Raw genomic sequence first — 14,588 nt, forward strand, 5'->3', positions numbered from 1 at the left:
AATGAAAACCTTTTTGGGGTTTGGGTTTGGTTTTTTTCAGTAACATTTTGAGACCTAGATTTAACCCTGTATATTAATGCTGGAGGATCATTGGGCTACTGCTAATGAAAGAGGCAAAAGGAAAAGCTTGCTATTTTATGTGTCTGTATGTTAGGGATATGCACATAAAAATAACATAGTTTTCTGCCACAGGCCAATTAGAAACTTTTTTTTCTTTATTACTTTATAAATAAGTTATCTCCAGTTTATGGAGAGGTAAACATGACCTGCCCATATAAGAGATTTCACTGGATACCCTAAATGAACCCGTTTCCTCAAATAATTCTTTTTCAGCTTCACAATAATTTTCCTGGTAAAATCATAGCCAGACATATGAAGACACTGGGAAGCACTACCAAGTATAAGTACTGCAAAGTCAGTGGAAGAGTTGGTATTTGCCTCAGTAAGTGCTAACCAGTCCCATGATCAAGGGCTCTGTAACTCACCCCCAGTGCTTTGCCACTGCTAAAGCTGCTGGAACTGTGGTGCCACACATCTTTTCACTGTCCATAGAGAAAGCTCATCAAGCAGACCCAGATGATTTACATGCTGAGACATGGCACTCCAAAATAATAAGCTATAACAGTAATTCATTTAGCACTGTGACAATTCTGTCTGTGAAATTAAACCAAAAAAAAAAAAAAAAAGGTGGTGGTTATTTATAGATCATCTCTAATCCACAGAAGATCAAGGCACTCACCACTTTTTACAAATTGATTTATAAATTGCATGTCAGAAGGATAATATCACTTAGCAGTAAAACCTCTGGAACAGCATTTCATGGAAGAGAAATGCAGAACAGGGTATAAGAAGAAATACACCCATTTAACAGCAGTGTCAGTCCATGCTGTGCCAACTGGCATTTGCCCAGGACTCCAGAGCTAACCCTCCTAATCTTGTAAGAGTACTAGAGCATCCTAAAAACATAATGCCTGATATTTCACCCAAAATATGAGAAAAAGACTAAAAGTGCAGATTATTAAATATCATAGAACACAATTTAAAACTCCTTTTCTTTCTTACCTAGCTAAGTGTCCATTATATCAAAATATTTTCTTTCTCTGTGTACACACTCTCATACTGCCCCCCACCACTCTACTTCAAGGTGGAAGTAGGTTTGTTTACCAAACTGGGATGGGACTAATTCAGCAAGGATTAATACCTCTTAAATAATATTTTACAATCAGTAAAATTAATATCACTTATCTCTTGACTTCTGAATCAATAAAATTATACAAATGAAAATCATATTTTGCAGGAGATGCACAAAAAGCCTAAATTACTTATTAACTTGAAGACAGATTATGTAACAGCTATTTGTTTATAGCATCAAGTTAAAGAACCAAGAAAAATTTTCTTTCTTCTTTGTAAAAATATTCTCTTATATCCTGATTTTTAAAATATAGAAACAAAATGCCCTGTTTTTCATGGAAAATGTTTCAATTTTTAGAGCTAGATTCTGGCTCTATGCATTTCACTTTTTTATATAAGAAATTAATCACCTGAAGAAATCTGTAAGGTGCTCAAACCTTCGAATAAACACTTTCTAGCAGTCAAATGTTATATTTCTCCCATAGCATTAAGGGAAGTCCAGGGACTAAGCTTTAAACATCTGCATTGCTCCTTGTGTATGGAAAGTATAACAGCCTAAGTGCAGAGCCAATAACAATATACTGCTTCTTATTTGCCAAGCAATGCTGGCTATCATCAAAAACACACCTTTAACGGAGTAGCTGAAAGGCACAGATCCACAAATGCATTCAAATAAAAATGGGATAAGGAGGTGATTGGGCCTAAATCTGTTCTTCATCATCTTATGTCCCAGATGAGGTGAAAGACAGAAACACTGTGCCTCATTCCCAGCTCTTTTTGACTGGGGACATACACTGGTTTACCTCTAGCTCCAGAGCCAGATATGTCAAAGTCAGTGCTAATGAAGTGTGATCTCTTTCCTTCTTCTTGCCTACACAGCTGTTTGATTAGGAGACTTAGTGAGGAAATAGACCACAAAGGCCAAGTGTGCTCATCTCTATATGTCTGCCATTAACAATATGCTTCAAGCCAGGCTCTAGGGATTTCTTATTGGTGGCAAAGAAGACCACATAAAGTAGACAAACCAAACAAGCTCTTTTTCATCTACTGTCTAGTACCAACTGCATAAACAAACATTCAGCAACTCAAGTTCTCCACTAATAAAGCTCTTCTCACTGTGATCACCAAAAGTGTTAATTCCCCCAGCATCCAGGTGCTGCACACTGATAACTTTGCCTTTAAATTCTCCCCAGAAGGAACAAAACACTAGTTAACTCCATGAGTTTCAGAGCTCATCCTTCATTTAATGCCAGGAAGGATGTAACACAGCAAAGCTGGGACCAGCCTGACTTTCCTCAAAATGAGATCCCTACCATGCAGCTGTGGTTTATTCCATCCCTCAGGGCTGACACTATCCTGCTGAGGACTGTATCTACAATACCCACAATTTATTTTAAAATGGCATGGTGTGCACTGGCAGAAAATAAATTCTCTGGTGAGGGTGGAGGCCAGAAAGTATTGCTTTATCAGCTCAACAGTAACACCACTGACTGCACACAGCCACAATTTGGTACTCACACTAGCCAATCCCACACATATACATGAACAATGCATCTTTTATATGCACCTTTTTTCTTTACAGGCTTGATCTTTATTTTCACAGAATCACAGAATATTCTGGGTTTGATGGGACTGAAAAGGAGCATTAGGTCCAGCTCTTAAGTGAATAGACCACACAGGGATCAAATCCATGACATTGGCATTATTGGCACCATACTCTAACCAACTGAGCTAATCTCTTTAATCTTACCTTTAATTATCCTTCCTTTTCCTCTTTTAGCTGGGCTAAGATTTTCCTTCTATCCTGTTTTCTTCCCATCTTGCCTTAGGAAACACCCCACTCTTACAAAATTAAGCCGAACTTCCAAAACTTGTAACCTTAATATACACTGTCTAGGATTGGATATTTTTACAGGCATCCAAACATTAGCTCTTCATCAGTAAGTTCTGTATTTTAATCTCCCGGGTCTGCAAAATTGTGTTGGAAATTTTGCAATAGCTGTCTTTCAAATTTAATTTCTTGTACTTCCTTTTTTTTTTTCTTTTTTTTCTTTTTTTTTTTTTTTTTTTTTTTGCAATAAGATGGGGAGAATGCTTCAGCATAATATTTATTTCAGTGTATCAGTATTTTACTTCTGCTTCTGATCAACACTAGAAAATAAGTAGTGGCAGACAAGGATATATAGTAACAGCATAGGTAAGGAAGAGAAGAGGTCAATCAAATTTTAATGAGCTTCAGAGAAGATCTAGTACACATTCTTAAAACTACTGTTGAAATTGGTTCTTTTTCCTGCAAGATCTTTCTAATATATTTGTTTCCAGTGGTTTTTTTGTTTTGTTTTGGTTTTTTTTGTGTGTAGGCTGTGTGACTGTCCACTACTACTAAACAATTCTTTTGCCAAGCAATCTGCACTTGAAGGTAGCGTTCAGAGTTAGAGGGTGGACAGTAAGAACCAGAAGCCAAAACCAAGGCCAAATCTGAGGTGAAACAACTTAGCCATGCCAGGCTAAGTTGATCTCAGAGAGACATAGCCTATTCCCCTTGGAGCAGCATTCACTTGAGCCACTGGATAAATCTGTTACACAGAACACCTGAGTACCTGAACCCCATTGTTTTTTCCTCTGTGAATTATGGAAGATCTTTTTCCTCATCTGTCCCAAGAGAAAAAAAATTGCAATCAAATGTTTAGCAGCTGTAACTTCACTAAGCAGTGTAAGATGGGTCCTGTCCTGCATGGTGTGAAATGAACTGGTGTGTCTCTCCTCTAAGCACCACCTGATGAAATACTGATGGAAGGCAGTAGAGGAAACTCAGGCAGCACATCTGGGAGTGGCAACCATTTAGGCCACACATAGTAAATGTAATTTCCATTACTTTTGGGACTGTAAATCTTACCTTCTCAATTAGTGATAACACTGGAAAACCATAATCAAACCCAGATATAAATTACATTAAATTAAAAGGACCTTCTGCTTTTCTGTTTCAGTAAATGTTTTGGATCAGTAAAGCCAACTAGAAAAAACTTTTTGACAGAAATTTGGGAAAAAATCCATCTTGGAAATGTGGTAGTCCCTGTGATAAACAGAGGTATGCTTAGAAATGGTGTCCCAGGGATTTCTACTGATGTACAAATTGAGACATTTGTGTCTTAACAAGAAAAACAGAATAAAATTGCTGGCTTGTTTATTTAGAGCTAAGTGGAAAGAACAAATTAAAATGAAGGTGAACAGCATCCAGTGATGACAGAAGCAATTTGCCAAGTGTGATAATTATGCCAAAGTTACTAGACACAATGGCAGCACTCCACAAAGCCTGATGACAAACAGCTTCTTCAGAGCTGGTACATTATTTAAGGCTCCCAGACTGACAGGAAAATGGAGGGGGAAAGAAATGAAAGAAATTTTCACATTGAGTTTCAGTTAATTAAGAGCAGAAATTTGGGGGAGGAAACAGTCTTACCTTTTGAAATGTCACATACCCCTCTTTAGATTATATTATGCACAAAGGCTGAATAAATATTCTTTTGGCACCTGGAGCCAAATAATTACTCTACTCAACAAATAGTCTCAGTGCTGTTCTATGTGCCTTAGAAAAAGTTGAATACATGTGTTCTTTTTTTTTTTCTCCAGCATCAGCAATGAAAGTAAAACAAAAACATTAAGCATTTGTGGTCTATTCATTCTGGAGAGGAGAAAAAAAAGGAAAAAAGAAAAAAGCAGATCACACTTCTGTGACTGTAAGATTGCTAGAAGGAGCTGACTGTAAAAAGGAACCTAAAGATCTGGCAATTTATAAGAAGTGACCACTTCCCCTTTAGGGGCTGTCATCATCTTCTGATTTACTGAGGCTATATCAGACTAGAAATAAGCCCTCTACAGTAGTTCCTCTCTTTGTTAGAATCATCAGTAACAAAATAGTGATTTTCAGTATCCATTCTAGTAGTCATTTGTAACTCAGTGTTTGTAAATGCTTCATAAGCCAGAAATTCCAGGAATTGCCTCAGAATCTATTTGCATTACCCTTTGTATCATACACCACTGTTTCCCCATTTCACCCTCTTAAAAATAACACTGTGCACAGTCCAACAATTTGCTTCTATCATATGAATGCTAATAAAGACTTTATTAGAAAAAATAGATTGAGTGTAGTGATTGCTGATTACTGACTCTTAGGGGAAACTTTGCCTGAAGTTTTAAGAACTTGCCTGTAAATTCTTGGAGGCCCTGATCTAGGAAAACATTCCTGTACTGAAACAATTCCCATAATTGTGATGTGTTAGTTAAGCATTTGCTGTTGGTTTTTTTTTTTTTTTTTTAATTTAAATTTTCCCATCTGCCTAAAAGGTTTGCTGTTGTTCATCCTCCAGAGGACCTTGGTTTAAGACAATCAGTTGCTTGAGTCTGCCCTGGCACCCAGCTCTGAGATCCAAATGTTCCTCTGAACACACAAACAGCTGTGGTAAGGGATTATTCTGGGCTTAGCAAGTGCACTGCACATGAAGCTGATGTAGATGCTCAAAAAATGTCAGGAAAGCCGTCAACTTCTAATAAATAGTTCTAGCTAGAGAAGACTGCTGTGAATCCCTCCTTTTAGCTTAAAGCACAGTTTCAGCAGTGAGGACAGAGAATATAATTCTTCTAAAGAAAGGCTTTTCTGGGATGCATAAGTGTGTAGGTTGAAATTCCTCAACTAAAAAATTACTGAATCCCAGGATTTCCATTTCATCAGTACCCTAAGCATATTACTGTACTGCAGAGTCATATTGCCTGTATTCACCCCACCCTCAAACACACAGGAAGAAAAAAGCAAGGCCAGATGATTCCCTCAAAAACCACGACATGGGGCCCTTAGGTTTGACAGAGAAGCCCCAGCTATAGATCACAACTGGAAAAGTCCTTCTCCCTCCAGCCCAGAGAGAGAGGGAGGTAGGCACGAGGAAAGGGTTCCCAGCTCATTCTTTTCTGCATGGTTTCTCACTGCAGACCATACCACAGACTCTCCTACAGCACTGGCTGAGCAGGTCTTGTTAATTAACCATTGTGCTAAGGAGGGAACATCCCTGCTCTCCACTTAGGGGGTGCTTGACAGCTGCTGCCTCTCATCATCACATGGGCACAAAGATGGCTCTTGGTGTTAGTTTTTCTCAGGTAACTTTCTTCAGCCTATAAACTCTCTCTTGACAGGGTAACTAACACAGCCTGGCTCTGTGCCTGGTCATCCTCAATCACTTCCATAATAAGCATGATTTTTTAATTTTTATTTTTTTAATAATGTGAGAGGAACTGCAAAGTCATTAAAAGGTATAGCTTCCTGGCACAAATTTAATTATCAATTCCATCATCTGAGACCACATCTCCTGTGATTGCAGTGTCACAACAGAAATGCTTCTGCACTCACATCTGATGTCATGCAGAATTTGAAAGAACATATCTCTCATTTTATTTGCTCTAGATTCACAAATTTCAGACCATCCAATCGCTGCCTCAAATGTTTTGTTTTGATACAACCTTTTTCTGTTATAGTCTCTTAACTGTGCTGTCCATCTTGTTTTCATAGCATACATCTTCTTGACTTTTTTTTTTTGTTGTTCTTCCTGAATAAGTTCCATACAGTCTTATTTGATTTTCAAATTAAAGTTGATCTGCCAGCCCTGAAAACTATTAAATTTCCATTTAAAATGTGGATTTTAGTTACTGTGATTATCTACATAAAATGTTTTACATGCATGTTTATAAAAAACTGGCAAACAAAGGTATGCTTTTTAACAATTCTGAAAGTTCCATATTTTCAGATTTTTTTCCTTGCATTATTTTAGTGGCAGAACAGATATTAACTCCCAGCCCAGTATTATGTAATCTCTAGAGGTCAGAAAAAATAGGAGATGCAAACTTAAACACACACACACACACACACATGCATTTCATATTCCCATCCCAGAACATTTACATATGATCTTTAATCAAAATAGTCTGCCATTGTGGACAAGTGACAGCAACACCAAGAACACAGTAAAAATGAGTAAAATGTGGACACGGGCAACACAGGGATCTGCCTTACAATATAGACAGGGAAGGACATTAAAAATTATTATTATTGGTGGATGTTTCATTGTAGTGAATTCAAGTTTTACAGAACTAAAGTGTTCTACCCATACTCAATCTGATTGATTCCTGTGAGGCTGATTCTGCTCTTGGAAAAGTGGAAAGACCCAAGTAATTTCCTTCTTCATGCTAGACTTTTACATTCATTAAGCTCAGGTGTTCTTACCACAGAGATGAACATGAAGCAGGTTCTTACCACAGAGATGAACATGAAGCGGGAGCATCTGCTCCTGCTGCACTGCTGGGATCATCAGTGTGAGCCCCAGCATGGGGTCTCAGTACCATTTAGAGCTGGTACCCTCCTGCAAGTGGGGGTTTGGATAAAGTGGACCCTTGCTCATGTCCTTGGAAGTCCAAGTGTGCTGCGTAAGCAAGTATCTGTGAGAGCAGCAAATTAGAAAAAAAAAAAAAAAAAAAAAAAAGCAGGGAGTGAGAGCTGTGCATGTGAGCTACCTGGAGCAGTAATTGGAAATAAAGAGCTCGAATGTAGAGTCGGCGGTTTCTTGGTAAGAGGGGAGTCACATCTCAGGCTCATATCTCTGCTTCCTACTAAGGACATCTGGATCCAACAAACAGTTTTTTCTCAATTTTTTATTTGTCATTAAAGTGGCCTCAATGCACATATGCAGCCCTTTTCACCTCTTCCTGTGCTCATGTTCAAGAACAGTTTGAAATCTGTCACAACCTGGAGGAAGCTGATTTTTGTCATTCACTTTGGAAATAAGTACATGCTACATTGCCAGTATTTCTGCTGTGTTTTGTCTAGATATAAATCTGGCCTTGGGAAAGCCTAGAGAACTTCAGAAATATCTCAGATCTCTCTGGAGACCAAACAAAAAAAGGATGAGTGATTTATATCTGGTTAATTTGTAGAGCACCTTTCACATTTGGCTGGATTTTCAAAACACATGCTTGTGGTTTTTGCTTGAGGAATCTAGTGGGCCTGGTGTTTCTTCTGCTAACACAAACCAATAGTGAAAACACATGAGATTACAGGACAGCCTCCATGCTTTTAGAGTTTCCAATTACTCTTTCCTGATCTCTCTGTCCTATAATGGTCTCACTTAGAGAGTAAGGCAGCAGGGAGTAAGGATAGCCAGAAGGGAATGAGGTTCACTTGAACTCGACTTGTCTGTCTGAAGGACAGGCATTGAGCTGATATTCTTACCGTAGATTGCACTATTTTCTTCTCAAGTGCCTCTCTCCAGCTGTAACAGAGCCCTTCTCTTGCTGACTTCTCCTCTGCCCACTTCCCTGAGCTCCTGTTCCAAGCGAGATTGAAAGAGGAAGTGCTGAAACAGCAGTGCACTTTTCTCACAGTATTTCTGGATGAAGCGGAAGCAGCAAACACTGGAAATCTGTCCTGTTTTGCACTCTGTAAACAACTTATACAGCAACATAGCTGGGACCAGACAAGTTACAAATATGAGCATAAACTTGCAGACATCAAGGACTCCATGATTTATGCACACATTTTACTTTTGTTTCTCAATTTTTATAAACAATATTTGTCTTCTGAATGAAAAATATTAAAAGGGAATAAATCACAATCTAAAATCACATTTTTATTTTTTTTTTAAAGGAGGAAAAAGACCTGTCCATTTTTTCCTCCTAAAACATACTTTGATATCCCTGAACCCAGACCTAAAAATTGTGCACCTTTTTTTTTTAAGTTTTGGTGCAAATAAACATAGCTGGGTTCTTGCTGAGGCACAAAGAGCACGGTGTAAAGGGTTACAAACTCCAATCTTTTATTTATATAATGCTTTTATATCTGAGTTATGTTTCTTTTCCAGCAGTGCCATATTACTGATCGCCAAATTATGAAGTCATAGAATATGCTGAGTTGGAAGGGGCCTACAGGGATCATTGAAGTTCAACTCCTGGCGCTGTACAGGAAACACCAAGAGTCACACCATGTGCCTGAGAGCACTGTCCAAACACCTCTTGAGTTCTATCAGGCTGGTGCTGTGACCACTTCCCTGGGGAGCCTGTTCCGGTGCCCAAACACTCCCTGGGTGAAGAAGATTTCCCATACCCAGCCTAAACCTCCCCTGACACAATTTCAGGCCATTCCCCTGGGTCCTGTCCCTGGTCACTAGAAGAAGAGATCAGTGTCTGCCCCTCCTCTTCCCCTTGGGAGGAAGTTGTAACTGCAATGAGGTCTCCCCTCAGTCTCCTCTTCTCCAGGCTGAACAGACCAAGTGACCTCATCTGCTCCTCATATGGCTACCCCTCAAGGCCCTTCACCATCTTTGTAGACTTCTTCTCTAATAATTTTATAACTTGCTTACATTGTGGCACCCAAACCTGGAGACATCACTCGAGGTGTGGCCGCCCCTGCTCAGAGCAGAGTGGGACAATCCCCTCGCTTGCCTGGCTGGAGATGCTTCCCTGATGCACCCCAGGACAGGGTTGGCCCTCCTGGCTGCCAGGGCACTGCTGGCTCACCAGGACGCCCAGGTCCCTTTCCCTGGCACTGCTCTCCTGCCTCTCATTCCCCAGCCTGTCTGTACATCCAGGGTTGCCCCATGCTAGGTGCAGAATCCAGCACTTTTTTGTTAACTTCATATGGTTGGTGATTGCCCAGTCTTCTAATTTTTTGGGGTTTCTCTGCAGGGCCTCTCTGCCTTTGAGGGAGTCACTGGCTCCTTCCAAATTAGTGTCTTTGGCAAATTTACCTTCCAGTCCTGCATCCAAGTCCTTTATGAAGATGTTGAAGGATTCTGCACCTAAAATGAAGCCCTATGGAACCCCACTAGTGACCAGTCACCAGTCTGATTTAACCACATTTACTATAACTCTTGGCACCCTACCTGTGAGCTAGTTGCTCATCCATTGCATGATGTATTTTTCCAGCTGCATGCTGGCTCAACATTTTGTCCATGTTTTTGCAGTCTCAGATCTTCAGTATTCCCTGTTTAACTGCCATTGTATGAAAAAAATTGCTCATATCAGGCCACATTTTCTTTGACCCTGTGTTATGTTTATTTTCCATGAAACAGATTTTTGTGACTGATGTTAATACCTACATGTTCTTCATCCAGTTAGGAAGATAGTTTCCAGCCTTAGCAGTTCCATAGAGTTGTGCCACGCTTTCTTCACAAGCCATGGCAGCTTTTGTCCTGCAGTCCAGTATTTACAATACAAACTTAATTGTCTTTATTAGCCATTATATTTTTCTTAACAAATTAACATTTCAAAGGCTTGGTAATTCTATTTACAGGGCCTGTTGTGGGAAAAACAACCTCCAACAAATAACTGAATTCCTCAAGCTCAATGCAATCATAATTGCTTGATACAAGGTACAGATTGCCTTTGTGTTTTCCTAAATGGGATTAATGCTTGGAGGATTCAGTAACTCCTCATTAGCAGGCAAAATGATTGAGTGCAACTGACTTCCAAATAATGGCTTTGGTCAGATTATGAGTGTGCCAGAGAAACATACACCCTAAATGACTGAAATAGTCCTTTCAGATTTCCCTTCTGTGCAGACCATAGATTTGAAGGGATAATAGACTCTCAACTAGCATAATTGCGGAGTATTTTCTTACCATCTCTGGCTAAGAATCTATGTGGGCTAAGCAGAAAGGCAAAATTTGAATTTCATTTCCTGTCACTGCAGAAGAAAACTGTAATACTGTGGCAATTATCACAAAAGAGAGATCCTAGAGGCAGACATGCTTTTGTGGCCCGAGCAGACCTGTTCCCCACATAATAGCAACAGCCTGTAATGTGTTTTAGAATTGCTATGGAAGGAAACAAACCAAAAAAAAAAATAATTTGGCACTTAAGAGGACTCATGCTGCTATTTGTTTCTTACTGCTTGAAGCATTTTATGTTTACATATTGAAGGAAAGCTGAGTTCTATGCTTTGATAAGGCATTATGCACATCCATTATATAAAAATGCGATGGAGCCAAACAAGGATTTGGCACGGAGTCCCTGATCTCTTTTTTTTTTCCCACCAGTGATTAATGATGCTACCAGGGGTCTGATGCCAGGATTTTTTTTCAGTTTCAAACCTCTTGCCAACTTTTAAACTCAACAGTTTGAAAGCTTCCAGAAAGGTGACTGAAGAGCTCTTAAGTGAGCCTCTCGGGGCAAATCACCATGGCATTAAGTGCACGATCCAGCTACCACTGAAGGCAATGAAAGTCCTATCATGGACAGCAAAGGAGGCCAGATAAGGCTGCTGTAATAGGTTTACTTCCACTTCTTAAGCTGCAACCAACATGCCTCCAAACATAACCTCTAAAACAAAAATCTTAACGGCACTGCAGATGCAAGAAAAATTAACTTATTACAACTTAAAACTAGAATGTACATTTAAAATATACTTCGTGGTTTAATAGTGTTGCTCTTATTAAAGTCCTTTATTTACCCTAGAAATGTGCCACTGAGTTTTGCTTTCTTTGCTCAAGATGCCATTGATCTAAAAAATAAAGGGGGTGTGGGCCTGTGGTGGTGGGGGAGGGGGGTATGTCCTCTTCACACTATGCTGTATCTAACCAGCACAATGCTGCTAGCATTCTGAGAGGGTCCTATGACCTCAACTGCACCAAGGATATGGAGGAAATACATTTCTTTCCCACACAGATTTATATTTTAAGTACTGCTGTACTGTAATTGAAGTGCTTGTTTTTTATGCTCTGGTGATTTCCAGCTGCAGAATGGAAATAAGTCAGGCACTTCAAGGGGGTGAAATTATTTACTCAGTGTCTTCCTATTAATACACATCAAAAGATAAGATAACTAAGTGATAGTATGCAAGGATATTGCATAAACAGCTTTAAAGCATTTCTTGTGAAAGCACTATGTGGTTGGACTAGATAGTGCATTTGCTTGCAGGCAGCTATGTACTCCAAGAAATTTCAATAGGTCAAAAATTAAAGGGCACAAATACAAAGCTATAAAATAAAGCCTAAGCAAAAACACTTCCTATTTGAATAGATACTTTATCAAAAAATCTGTAAGTTTCAGATCAGCTGAACAAGCAGAAAAACAAGGAGCTATGTCTAGAGAAAGGAAAATCTGTCTTACAAAAATCAGAAAAAACATCACCCCCTACCTTCACCTCTGAAAAAGATCTCAAATGTCTTATATGATTCAAAAATATTGTCTTGATACCATCCATAGACACAGAAGTTAACAGAGTGTAAATCTGTTGCACGCAACTGATTTGTCTCTCATAACAGAGGGGAAAAGGCCTACAACATGTAACTGCTGGGTATTAAATTCTTTCTTGTCACACATGACTTTCAGTTTTGTCTAGTTTCTCATTTTATACACCATTGCAAAGTGCTAACTGAGGGAGAAGGGAGTATCATTAAACAGCATTACTACAGAGCCAAGGAAAAAGGAACTCAGACATGAAATTTCTCTTTAGTCTCTGCTCTTGGTAGGATATAGGATTTGTAATTAGTGCTCCCCTTTGAAGGGTTAGCTTCCTTCTTCTCTGCTGGGGGATACAGGAAATGTGCATCTCCCCAGAGAGAGTTGCAAGAGTCTACCTAGCACATGGAACAATATAATATAATACTCAGAGAGGTGCAGCACAGACTTCCTTAGGGTTTATTAGGTTAGGCAAAGCAAATACTTTGCCTTTGTTTTGAATTGAGAGATGCTTTCATTTACCTGGAAACTTTGTAACTACCCATGAATTTTAAAATCTGTTTGACATAGTTTGAAATACGATTTAGATCTAAGTTTTTTGGTGGGTTCTTTTAGAAATTTAGAATCAGAGAGAAATTTTCAATTGGATGGTAATTTTTAATCTCCTTTGAAATTATCTACTTTTCTGGTTTCATTCCAAACACCAGTTAAAGAGAATAATAGTCCAAGCAGAAAGAGGAGAGGAGAAAACAAAAGGCAAAAGGCAAATAATCAGTTCAGTAGCACAGAACATTTATCACTGTGTTGGCAACCTGTGAGACTTTTCATCAAAATAATCCAGTCTGTTGCTACACTCTGCCCTGTTTTTCACATGTGCAAAAATCGTCTTTTGAGAGCACTTAACGAAATTCTCTCTTCTATGCTTATAAGCTTTCTGGAATAATAGGAGATTGCAGTTAAAGAAAAATCTTTGTGCGTCATTCATTATCTTACTAATATTTTACAATGATAAAATAATTTATTAAACCACGATTGGCAATTAAATTATAACTGACAATCATAATAATTTGTAAATACATTGCTCTTTATTTATGCTCAAAGCTAAGGAATATATATCTTAATCATATACGGTATTGTCTGACACAGAATTTTCTGGAATATTTTTAAAAGTGTGGGTGGTGATGATGATTAATGCAAAAGACACAAACAGCATTCTCCAAGTTTTTCTCTCATAGATTTAATACTTTCATGTCCAAACATGTCCACTGATGGGAAAACAGGAATTTATGCTGGCTATACCAGACCATAGCTACACAAGTTCTGTAGACTTGTATTTGTTGTCCCAAGCCAGCAACTGTGGGGGAATCACTGGGAATACAAGATGTGAAGGTGGACATGAATTTCAGTGCCTGCTGCAGAAAGTTGCATTAAAGTTGGTTAAACTGTGAAGTTATCTCTCAGGAAGAGCATGTTGGTCACAGGTAGAGACAAAAGCAGGGCTGGAAAATGCAATTATTGCACCAGTCATCTGTAAACTGCCAGAATAGGACTGTTAGGTGAGCAAGCATGGATAGTCTTGTCCTTTGCAGTCCAAATCCCTGTTGCCTCAGGCAGGATACCTGGGTCTGGCCACTGTATCAGAGCTTCTTCCTCAAGGAAACCAAGGTGCAGAGCAGGAAGGCTGGTGCACTCACCCACACCTGCCACTGTGAATCACACCCAGGTCCCAGACCCTACACAGGGCATAAGAAGAAACCACGCTTTTATAGAACAGAGAAAATTTATTCCCTGTTGTCTTGAGACTGGAGAAGTGAAAAGTGCACTAAAGGTTTACTCATACCTATGCAAAGCATGAGCTTAATGGGAGCTGAAAGCTTTCAACATCTTCCCAGAGGCAAGAATAAAATGCTAGTTTAGAATGCTTGGCAGAATTTGCCCAAATATAAATAAATGTGACAGTGGAGGGAACTCTATTTACCAGTTAAGATGAGTTTGTGCCTGGACTAGTCAGGCTAAGCCCTGACCTCTGGGCCATCCAGACCATTAACCTCCTGACCCGTACTCTGACAGCTCCTGCTCCCACCTCTGTACCTACAAACTCCTGTGCAATGCTGAAGTTGAGTTTCCTCCTCTGCAAGGCAGGATGGGGGCTCACCCAGCACATCCAACTCTTGCAGTCTGAAGAGCACCGTGATGGTGAACACCTCTCACTAAGTGCCAAAGTATGTGGGCACCTTAGG

This window comes from Anomalospiza imberbis, chromosome 1 (genome assembly GCF_031753505.1).
Source record: "Anomalospiza imberbis isolate Cuckoo-Finch-1a 21T00152 chromosome 1, ASM3175350v1, whole genome shotgun sequence".
In the NCBI taxonomy this organism is placed as follows: Eukaryota; Metazoa; Chordata; class Aves; order Passeriformes; family Viduidae; genus Anomalospiza; species Anomalospiza imberbis.